Below are 12810 nucleotides of genomic sequence, written 5' to 3' on the forward strand. Positions count from 1 at the left end.
GTTGACCAGGTCTATATAAGAACGGGGAGGGGGTGACTGAATATATTTTGATCTAAACCAGAGAGATTGACATTTCCAAGATCACAAAGGTGTAGTACAAATATTTTGTTAAAAATGCTTTATAGAAAGTGATGCTTTTTGGACTGTTCTCTTTGTGTCTCCTCTCCCCAAATGGATAATTATGACTGTACAATAATTGAACACTGTGAGCCTTATAATGGAAGGTCTCACTTCTCCCACTGCAGAGAGCTGTCTCTGGGAGAGGAGCTGCCTTTGATGTGTTGGAAGGACTATCCCTGGGGGGAAAGAATATTTGACAGGCACATATTTTAGAAATGTTTTGCAGGTAAAATTTTCATCCATAAAATTGTATTAACATTTCAAACATGCGACCCTCCAGAATTCAAAGACGTAGTCTCCAGAGAGCTTCTCCCTCCTCCTAGAGAGCTATATTTTCTAGGGCAGAGAGAACGTGATTTTCTCCAAATGCTTTAACCATGCCCCGACCTCCATTTCAAAAGCAAACCTTTAACAAGCTGAAGGGGCCAGATATAGGGTGATGATAAAGGGAGGGCAAAGGCAGACAAAAAAAATATGCCCTCAGAATTATGACTTCTATCTGGATGGCAAAAAATAAAGTGCCTGCATCAAGATCTGCATGGAATCATTCAGAAAGCTTGGAAGTAAATCATGATTATTATGATGCAGAAGATAAGACTCCTAGCAAAAGTTCAGCCATACACAGCCCTGCTTTGATGCTCCTCAACATTCAAAATTGCCCATTTCATTTCCTTTGAGCAGCCTATAAACACACCCATCCAGCATAATGCTGGCTTTGTAATGAATGTGAAGCAACTGAAAAAAAATGTAGTTATCAGCATTTAATAAGCAGAAAGTCAATGGAATAAGGAAGGAACACAGTTCAGATATGGGCAACCTAGGCCTAATGGGCGGGGCCCCGAGCACATGACATGAAGCACAACTGCTCTGCTGTTGTGACTTTGTTGTATATCTCAATGCCAGCATTCAGTCATTACTCCTCTGTGCATTATTTTTTTGCTTACTTAATATTTTTGATATCTATTATGATGAGCCTATGTTTTTGTTAGTCTGACTGAATTCAGGAGAAGAAAAGTGAACATATTTGAGTTTAGTTAAATAAAGATGAAATAATAAGATATAATTTTGTTATTGGTAAAAGACAACACTATCTCCTTCTGACCAAATATTCCCTTTAAGTGGCTGGTGTGATGCTTTACAAGTGCTGCTGAGAAGACAAAACTATTCAGTTATCACATATTAGTGGAAATGATAATTTTGCCTATCATTCACAGAGTGTCTACTATGTGCCAAATACTGCCAAGAAATTTGCATGTATTTCTAGTAGCCCTCATAAATGTGTAGTGTAGGTATTACTACCCCTGGTAATACCTGTTAGTCTATGGGCTTAAATGTCCTCTGGGTTGATTGTTTCCAGCAGCTCTCATTTACTGCATATTTATATTCAACACCTACCAGGTGTCAAACAGGTTGAGGTCCTGCTCTCATTCAGCTTATCACAAATAATAAACAAATAAGATAATATCTGCTAGTGATAATGGTATCTAGAAATTATAGTATGGTAATGAGCTTTCTCCCAAACTGATTTTCCTTCTGTCTACACAATTCAGAGGTAGCACCCAACCTACACATCAAAGGCAGTTCCTCTTCCAGGTGCTTATGAAACTAACAGTTGTTACCTCTTTCCTCAGCTCCCATAGCTAATGCACTGTCAAGTCCTGAAATTCTAAAACATACCTAAAGTTCACCTCTCTCCATTTGCACTAAAGTACTATCACGTTGTCCATAATATATCAGAATCAGAAACAATCTAGGTGTCTTTCAGTAGGTGATTGGCTAAACAAATTGTGACTCATCCATTTCATGGAACACTACTCAGCAGCAAAAAGGAACAAACTACTGATACATGCAACAACTTAGATGGATCTCTACAAAATTATGCTGAATGAAAAAAACCAATCCCCAGTGATTATATACTATATAATTCTAATTACCTACATTCTTGAAATAATAAAATTATTGAAGGGCAGAACACATTAATGATTGCCAGAAGTTTAGAATGAGAAGTAGGGGCAGGAGGGAAGTATGTGTGGCTATATAAAGGTAATAGGAGAGGTCGTTGTGGTCACGGAAATGTTCTGTGTTTTGAATATATTAATGTCAATATCCTAAATGTGATATTGTAATGTAGTTTTCGGTGTGTTAGCATCAGATGAATCTTTCTGTATTATATCTTACAGTATCTTTCTGTATTGTATCTTACAACTGATGTGAAATGAAAATCTCAATATAAAGACAATTCTTTCTATGTTATTTAGAGTATCATCTTCAACATAAATCAAGTGACCATGTATGTATGGGTTTGTTTCCAGGATCTTTATTCTGCATAATTAGTCTTTTGGTCTTGCTCTAATACCAGACTATTAATTAGTTTTTTAAAAGACCTATGTCTGATATACATCTTTCAATATCATTATTCTTTAGTATGGTGTTGACCATCCTTGGTGCTCTGCATTTCCCCATGTATTTTAGAATCAGACTTTAAATTTTCACAAATAAAAGCATTTGGACAATTTTAAGATTGTATTGAGTCTATAGATCATTTGAAATCATTGACAATATCAAGTCTTTCAATTCATAAAAATTGACCTTACTAATGTAATTTTTCTCTAAAAGCACCATGAACGTCTTTTATTAAATTCAACCCTACATATTCAGTTTTTACAACAATTAGAAATTATGTAAATTTTATTTTGTTATAATTTGTTGCTGGTATGAAAGACGAATGATTTTATATAATGACCATATATTGAGTGGCTTTGCTAAATTTACATCCACAAACCAATAACTGACTGTAGAATATTCAAAATTATCTACATTTCAATACTATTTTAAATGTATAGTGCTAGTTTTATTTTTTATTTTCTAAATATTTTGTGTTTATTTTTCTTGCTGTATTGCACTGTCTAGGAAATTTCATTTCTGCTATACTAACAATGAATAAACAACCTGAGGTCAAGGATAGATCATCCCCTCATTCTACTAATATAGATAGGACACCTGACTCTGCCAACTGTGGCAGTGTGCAGGCAGAAGATACAGTCTCCATTTAAGAGGGTAAGAAAAAAAATCAGCTAAAATGTTAACAAATGGCTACAGATGAGTGTGGGGATTTATATTCACTTCCTGACTCTTTTCAAAAGAACCTCCACCTAGTGTTCATGAGAAAGATTCAGAGCACAGCAAGAGACTAGAGAAAGACTCCCTAAGTCATGCAGGTGTGAAGGAGAAAATTGGTTGCCACTGTGGGAAATAGATGAAGGTCCACCGCCTGGTCTTCCTTCAAAGACTTAAGCTACTGCAGTCAGGGAAAAAAAAAAAACTTTTTGCTCCCAGGATAGGTAAAGACCCATGGCTTCCAGGGATAAATAGAAGCGAGAAAAAGGGTCATTGAATCCAGCCCACATGCCAAGTCCAAAGAATCTCTGGAGGAACTTGAAGCATATCAATGTCTGAGTATAAATAATTTACCTCAATCTCTCCTGTCATACACAAGATGTCTTGCATTCAATTTAAAACTGGGACCATACAAACAAGTGGGAGAAAAAAGTCATATCAAGAGACATAGCAATCAATAAAACCAGAATCAGAGATGACTCATGTTGGAATTGATAAAACAGGGACTTCAAAAATGTTAAAGATCTAATTGAAAAGGGAGGGTAAAATATATAAACAGAAGAGAAATTCTGGCCAAAATACAAAATTATAATAAGAGACAAATAGAAAGTTTGCAACTAGAAAATAAAGTAGTAGAGATGATGAGCTCATCAGTAGACCCAGCCAAGTTGAGGAAAGAATTGAGTAAACTTGAGCATACTTGAATACAACTTACACAAATGGAGACAAATTTAAAAAAAAAATGGAACAGAACATTCAAGACAGAACTGGCTTGTCAGTGCCCAAATCTCTCTACTCCATGTAAACTCTGAGAATTTCTCAGATATAACTTGTTTCTACTTCACCTGGATGTTTGAAATTTCACTCTGTAAATGTGCAGCATAGTACCAAGCAAGGCAACCTTATGTGAATTTCTGGACTTTTTATTCCCCTTCTTCTCAAAAACTCTGATCTGCAATTTCCAGATGCCCCAGCCTCCCTCATCATTGATCTCCATCTCTTTGCCTTTATGAGCCATTAGGGCTCTATTCGGATTCCCAGAACTTTCAGAGAAGTGGGGCTTATACTGTTTCTTCTCTTGGGGTTAACAGTTCTGAACTTCTGGCTGTCCAATCTCTCAAACAATTGTTTTATATATTTTGTCTGGTTTTCAATTTGTTTATGGTAGGAGGTCAAGGCCAGTCTTTGTTACTTCAGATTTCAGAAATAGAAGATCATATTGTACTTTTTGTTTGGAGTTATGTAATTAGATTCTTAAATTTCTAGTAAGGTCAAATAATACACTGAGGATAAGAGCACTGGGAGAGAAATGAGAAGTCCTGGGGTATAGTCACAGCTTCCCACATATTCCTAGCTCCATGGCTTTGAGAAAATGTGATACCACCTCTACAACTCACTCCCCTCATCAGTATGTTGAGAGAATTGTACTTAATTGCTTCCACCTCTCTTTCTAACATAAACATCCTGAACCTATGGTAGAAAACCATTTGCCAAATCTTTAGATGGTTACGTTGACCTTTTTACAGTTTACCTGAAAACCTATTTTCAACATCAGTCTTTAGAGCAGGACAGGAGACTATAGTCTCAAATTTCTGTGCTGCTGCAAGTCCTGCTCACACTAATATGGAATTACACACAGGCACCTCAGAGATAATGGAGATGTCAATCTCTTTTATGAACCATGACAAGCATCCAAGGAATGGTGGATTTCAAAGTAAATATCCAGTATTTCAGCATAGAGTCAGCAGGGATCAGTTCCAAACCTTTTCCACTTCCTCCATCCCCCTCCAGAATCAAAACATCCATGAAATTCACCTGTTGGCTGATTTCGTTGAGATGCAGTTAACAGTCGAACAAGACTGTTATGCAGCAGTTAGGCTGCAAATAAAATCCAAATGGTTGATAATCTTTCCTTTGGTTTCAGATTACTGCTAATCATATAATTGCAGATTAAAGGACTCACCTCTATCTTTTTGAAGTCACAGCAAAGGCATTAAAGTGTTTCTGCTGATCCTCTGACAGAAGCTTGAGAGGAAATCTCTAATGTGAGCTGTTCTCCTGAGATATTGTTTTTCTGATGCTCTGGCAAACCCAGCATTCTTAGATCTTGTGACCTTCTACATCTCAGCCGACCCATGTCTGAACTTTTGCCCACTACTATGTTGTCATCCCTAGCTGCAGAGAAACTAGTTAAGGTATTATTTTAAACAAACTATTATGGAAGCATTGTTATAATGAGCATGGTTCTGTAGAGCACATGTTGGGGTCCCTCTCACCCCTATTAGGTTATCCAGTGATGTCAGATTCACAGCATATTAAAATGGAAAGGACTTGGGAGATAATCTTCTCCTACCCTATCACTTACAAAAATCAAAGTGAGTTGTTGGGTAATATTACAAGTCCTAAGGAGGAAAGCATGCTCATACATTTAAACAAAAGATTAAAAACAAAAATGTCTTCTACTTAACCCTCTGCTAAAACAGAAAATTCAATTAACCAGGATCTTTCTTTCCTTCCTAGGTTATTCCATCTATATTTAATTTAATTGAATATGAAATCATAGAACAATCACAGGAGAATTTTTTTTGGCAAATGTTAGTACTGTTGAAATGCATTACAGGTTGAGATGAATGAATGGTAGCTCGCTGGTATGTGTATGAATGGGCCCAAGAACATGCCAAACCTACATGTTGAATGGGCTATTGGGGAATTATGGGACTCTCTACATCACAAGCCTTCTATCCTTATGGCACGAGAGATCAGATTTGTCATTTTTTTTACACAGGATACCTTCCTATTCTTGCCCTTTCTGGATATCTGAACAATTACTTGTTTCAATTTCAAGTAAGTTTGGTTACTCTGGATACTTTTATACCCCTGAAATAAAGAGCTCCAGGAAAGAAGTAGACAAGATTTTATCTCTTCTATATAAGCACAACTTACAGTTTAGGATGATTTCGGATATAATGTCAAGAGGAATTTATTATTTATTTGCATCCTAAATGTTAGAATTGGTTTGCATATACTTGTTTGGAAATATGTCTATTCTTCATGCTCCAGAAAAATATATTTTATTTTAGTATATTTTATTGATTAGCTAAAATTCTTTATGGATACCTATCTTTAGGTAGCAAAGTAGAAGAAGAGAAAGAACCTTGCAAATTGGAGGCTGTAATTTTATATAACCCTAAGTTCACTACAGGCTGAAAATGCAACATTATAAATAATAATGGAGATAATCACAACAGGTATTATAAGTGCTTATGTGCCAGATACTTACCAATTGCCTTATATGTGTTACCTAATTAATCCTCATAAAAATTGAAGGAGATAGAAATTAGGATTATTTTATTGACCAAGAGTTAAGTAATAGGTCCTGGGTCAAAAATTCTCAATGGCTGAGCAGGGATTTGAACCCAAGTCTGGCAGATCACAGAAACTTAAGGAGACACTGATGCTTTGATAATTTAAGGTGAGAGAAGTAGGTAGAGTTTTGTTGAAAGCCAGAGTAAAGCAGCTCTGTCAGCAACACCATAATTTCACGTGTACTCTGATTTTAGTGAGGGTTTGCTCACATAGTTGTATAACATATCAGTGTCCATGGGTTGTAAAGCTCAGAAAGTAAGAACATCTCAGAAAGCAGACCTCCAAAGTCAAGATTTGACATTTGGAATTTCTGACCAAACTACAGGATGTTCATATCTCCCTGCCAGACAACTCCCTTTTGACTGCACAGACTCTAGAGCATAAATTAGTTCAGTAAGTGTCTGCATTAAATTACCCTGAACAGTTTGTCACTCCCAATTGCCTTGGTGTAATAGATGCAGGGAAGAAATTCTATGTAGTTGGTGATATATCCTTAATTCTGGCTTAACAAGTGCTTTACTGGCACTCTTTGAGAGTAGGTAATTCAAACCCAGTATCCAGCTCTGGTGTCTCAGAACACCAGGGTTGTTCTCTCTACACAGAATTGTTCAAAATGCCCATCTGTGAGGAATTTCTATTGCACTCTTGGAGACACAGGTAGCCTTGACTACCTCTGTGCTTGCTCATTTCTTCTCTTGAATATTTATGCTTATCTTGCCCATTGATTTTGAAAGAAGGTTATGGAAATTGATTGGCAGCACCAGCAAATAGCTGATGGGAGAATCTGGCCTCTGAATGAGAATGAGTCACTAATGACAGAACTGTGTCCAGTGTGACTAATACATATGGAGTAAGGAAGCTCTGGGATTTCCTCTATGCATGCAATCTTCTGTAGTGGTGAGGTAAGCAGGCAGGGAGAAGTATTTTCTTCACTGTGAGGACTCAAGGATGTGCATCATTCTTCGTTTCCAGTTGAATGTACTTTGTCAAACCTTTAATTTCAAGATGGAGTGGCTCTATGGAACTCTCAGAAGCATTGATTCATTGGAGGCATTTCCAGCCTTGAGGTAGATAGAAGTGTGGATTAGAAGACTTAGCATGGCAATGCTGTGATTACAGGGCTTTATTTTCCATGAGGAACAAAGTGATCATTTCCTTTACTGAAAACCCAGCTGCTATGCACCTACTTCCCCTTCACTCTCTATCATTTTCTGTAGGTTTGGGAAACACAAAGAACAATTATTCTTGCTTACTATGTTCTGAATGTATATATACAACGGGTGAAAAGTGAAATATTCAGTCTATTAGTACTTGTTTCATGTTGGGACAAACAACAACAAAAAGCTGGTGCGATAGATTCCCCCCACCCACCCCCTAACACATATAGACAGCCTGACACTAAATTGTAGAATCACAATATTCATAGAGTATTTTTTTCTACTTTCAATCATTTTCACATGGTAAGAACTCCATACATGTTTGGGGAATGGATGAATAAAAACACACGTGTGCACTGATATATAAATTTGGATTCTCTGAGTCTCCCAGGAGGTAAATTGAGTTAGGCAAGGTAAGCATTACTTTCTCTACATATGGGCGAGGAGTAAAGCATAGGTGGAGATGTCCACATAGGACTACAGAGGACAATAACATAGCTGAGTATCAGCTCTACAATAACACACTGTAAATGAAAGGGTTGAGGTATTTTTTAGCAGCACAGAGGAGCAGCCTAAGTGCTCTTAGGGGAAACTTCACAATACTTAGAACTCCTATCTCTAAAAGCAGCACTGTAAGAGAGGAGAAACTGAGGGGAGAGACAGATACCAAATGAACAGGAAGGAGGTACAGAACAATAGTAAAGACAAGTCCCGAGAAGAAAGGACAGAATGAGACTGCAGAGCTGCTGAAATGTAATGACTCTGTGGGGCCGATCTGCTCCCATCTCAACCCAATGATGGGAATGCTCTTCTAGAACCATCAGCTTCACCAGCAGCCTATTTTATTAATCACTGGTCTTGGGGCAGACCTACCTCTCTTTTCCTTTATTTTGCCAAAGGATAGGATTCCAGGAAGTTCTGTGACACAAAAATGTGACAATGCTATTATTTGTACTTTTTTTCCCTTTAGGTAACTATTTTTGTTTTTAATCTGGAAGTTTAGCAAACTTATCTTGTGTTTCGACAACTAGTTGTCTATTCCTTTCACCTCATGGCTACCTGGTATCATTTCCATGCCTTACAGTCTTACTCTACTTTTTCAGGAGAAATAAAGAATTCGATAATGAGAATACTTACTTTTAGAGACTTCCACAGTCTTAACTTTGCACCTTGAAACCCATATCCTCAAAACATATATACAGTCTTGAATTCCAGCATACTCTACTGCTAAATAACCCACATGAAAACTCACATATCTGGTCCATAACAGGAATGAATTTATGAAATTAGTTTCTGGTCACCAGCCTCTCCAATATCATAATCTCAGCCCCCATTCTGTGGCATTCATATGGAGATATGTAACTCGCCCTTCCTTCAGTTCCAGGGACATATCTCTCACAGTGCGTTTTGTGGTTATGGCCATGCTGGAATATATGTTTACAATCTCTAATAGGACTAGAACTGACAACTTAAACACCATGTTAAATGTCCAAAAGTGTCCTTAGAAAATAATACCTGGAATAGAATTTAAGTCTCCAAGTTCACAGAGCATAGATTCTAGGAAAAAATAAAATAAAATAAATCCCTCCTGTTGAAGACTGTACTTTACTCATAAGACAGAGTTCATACACAAGGTCAAACCCTGAGAATAATTTTGAAGTAGGCAAAACTAGTCCATAACCCAGAAAAATGGAAAAGGACATTTGCCTTTATGCTCATATCATAGACTGTTAATTTCAAGCCTGAGCCTAATTCTAGTTAAGACAAAACAATCAGGGGCGCCTGGTGGCTCAGTGGGTTAAGCGGCCGACTTCGGCTCAGGTCACGATCTCGTGGTCAGTGAATTCAAGCCCCGCGTCCAGCTCTGTGCTGACAGTTCAGAGCCTGGAGCCTGTTTCAGATTCTGTTGTCTCCCTCTCTCTGACCCTCCCCCGTTCATGCTGTGTCTCTCTCTCTGTCTCAAAAATAAATAAACGTTAAAAAAATTTAAAAAAAATAAAAAAAGACAAAACAATCAAACATAGCTGGACAAGCAGATCTGGATTAGAAGATGGTTTGTGGGAAGACTTTACTGAATAGTATACAGTTGGAGCTAAGTTTCAGTGGCATTGGGGCTGATTAGGTCCATGGATCATACCTTGCCTTTCTCAGCTACCTGGTCTTCCAGGAAGGCTATATTAATACTTTCTGGACAGCCTCTTACAGATTTCTGCCATTGTTTTCATAAGCATGATATGGTCTAAAGAGGAGTGTCCTTAAATTTTGAACTGTCCTGTTTAAATCCTAGTTACAATACATTCTACCTGTGTCACATTGTACAAAATGCTCTACTGAAGTCTCAATTTTCTCATTTTTAACCTGAAGACAATACTAGCTTCTTGTTGGATGGTCATGGGTATTACTATTACACATTAAGAATTTAAAGTACAGTAGTGGTTATTAGTAATCATGGTCATTATCATTGTTGTTTCAGTCCAGTTCTACAGACAAACCAGAAAATTTCCTGGAAACCAGTTCTTGGCAATCTCCTTCTAAAGAATATTCTGATAGAACTTTTTGGTTTTTAAGTTCTCCTTCCTATAGTAATATAGGAATATAGGAATATAGTTTCTCCTTCCTATAGTAATATGTCCAGGAACCAGCCCTCATCACTAAAGAATGTTTGTCTCCCCGTAGTCCATAGGTGATAGCCTCATTGTTTTGAATGTAAAGTAAGAAGATACAAGTTGGTTAACAGTCTGTGGCATTGTGAGTTGAGTATGTGTTTCATTCCATGAGATACAAACATTTATTGAGATGTTTATCGCTGCTTTTAAATCTTAAGAATGATTTCTTAGTATTTAGGTGTGATCCAAATAGTGTAAGTCAGGTTTCCAATTAAATGGGATTATAATCCCTTTCATATATTAGGGTTTTTTTTATCCATTTGTGGACAGCACCACTCCTCTCATCCCTCTTTAATGAATCTAGTTATAGAATCCCCCTGGTCTCATTCTCTGAGGAGCTGACTGGGGCAATTGTTTTTTGGAGGCAATACAATTAATTTTACTCAGATATACCTTTTCATTGTCCTCACATTGTTAGAATGTTCTCATCTTGTCATCTTTCATTAATCCTGGCCTTGGCTCCTTATCCTAAAGAGCATAGTGTGAATCCAAAAATTGGTCAAGATAAGTGAATCCAACACACAGCATAGATTCTAGTGTGGAGTTTAATGTGGTCTTGCTTTTGTTCTTGTTGTTATCCTAGCACTTTATTATTATCAGCTGCCCTGTATTGAGCACTGACTAGGCACCAGTCATTGTACTATGTGCTCTAAGTATCCTCACAACTGCCTTAAAGTTAGGATTTGCTCTAAGAAATCTGAATATCAGGGAAGACATGAGGATGATATGCTCAGTCACATAGATAAGTAACAAAGCTTAGATCTGAACCATGGCCTGAAAAAAAAAAAAAAAAAAAAAAGCTCTTAAACAACTCTACTATAAGGTCTCAAACTGAGAAATTCTTAAATGAAAATTCAGTAATGTTCTTTCATTTCTAACACTGATTTTTCCCATCTTGTCCCCTCAGTTTTGTTCAGCACCCTCATGGTCTTGAGTTCTAGAGAGAGAATGGGTTGCATGAAGGATTGTACTGGGGACAGAGGTGAGAGGAAGGAAGAGGAACAGAAGGGCATGTAACACAAAGACAGTTCCAAACTTCAGGGGGGGAAAGTGGGAAAATTTGATATCCTCCAATGATACCTTCTATGCTATTCTCTTCCTTGTGGACTTTTCCTTTTCGCCTGAACATTTTGTGTGTCCTTCAATTCTGGAAGATTTTTAATCTCAATTTTTATAAACCAACTACCCACTATGAGTTTAACTGATATAGCTTAAAAGTTTCTCTCTCCCTCAAGGGACATTTTCATTTTAATAGGAGACATTTGCAGACTAAAAATACTTTAGGATCAAAAGCAATGAATATTTTATGGTGGGTTTCTGGCACCAAGATAATTTGCAAGGAGGATATCTCTGGACTGATGGCCAGGATACACAGCTCTTTTTCTTATTATGTTCTTGGCCATATGGTTTAAAGACCAGATCTTAACCAAAGGAATAATATTTGAAGAAAAAAGAAAGAAAAAAGGAAGAATGGAAAAGAAGGGTGGGGTCTGACAAGATTTAGATTGAGTGGTCTGGCTGCTTTCCCCAGAGATTCTCTAATATCCACAGCGTTACCACCCTATCCCCATGGTCAAGCTGGGCCCTGTACAAATATCTCAGACCAATCATACTTTTAACCAATCCTGGAATCCTGGGCTTGCCTGAAGCTCTGTGTTTCAGCACATCACAGGGGACATGCTGCTTGACCTTGGGTTCTGGCCTCTCAGCGTGTTGCATGCATGCATGTATGTTTATCTTTGGGAGCCAGGTATATTCGACTTCCAGCTGAACCACTTACTAGTTGAGTGGACATTATTCTTTTCAGCTTCAACTTTTTATTACCATAATATGGGCAATAGTCTAGGTGTTACAAGGTTAAGGAGAAAAATCAAGAACAATGGTAGCAATTAGCATTACTGTCCCTAACTCCATACCAAGTATGATGCCAGCCATTTTATAAACAGCAGCTCCTTTAAAGAGGAGAAAAACCTGGTTGCAGATAAATTGAAAAGCTTTCCTCAGGTCACATAGCTAGGCGGGAGCTTCACTGTGACATGCCCAGATCTGTAAACTCCATAACCTATGCTATTAGCTCAGAGCCTGGCATATGATACAGACTTGATCAATAACAACTACTCTTCACTACCAAAGCCCCAGATTATTCCTTCAACCATGTCTGTATATCTGGACCTGTACTGAACTTATGCAATATTCATGTGCTATCCATGATGAAGCTCTGTGCTGCAAATCATCTGCCATTTCAAATCTCTGCCTACTATTGTTGCCAGACATTAGACATTCTTCATACCCTTCCTGCCTATCTATGCCTCCTCTTGCCACTAATTGCTTGGGACTTCTGTCACTCCCAACTGCTGTGATTCATCTTGGGTTTAGATAATCAT

This window comes from Lynx canadensis, chromosome D3 (genome assembly GCF_007474595.2).
Source record: "Lynx canadensis isolate LIC74 chromosome D3, mLynCan4.pri.v2, whole genome shotgun sequence".
In the NCBI taxonomy this organism is placed as follows: domain Eukaryota; kingdom Metazoa; phylum Chordata; class Mammalia; order Carnivora; family Felidae; genus Lynx; species Lynx canadensis.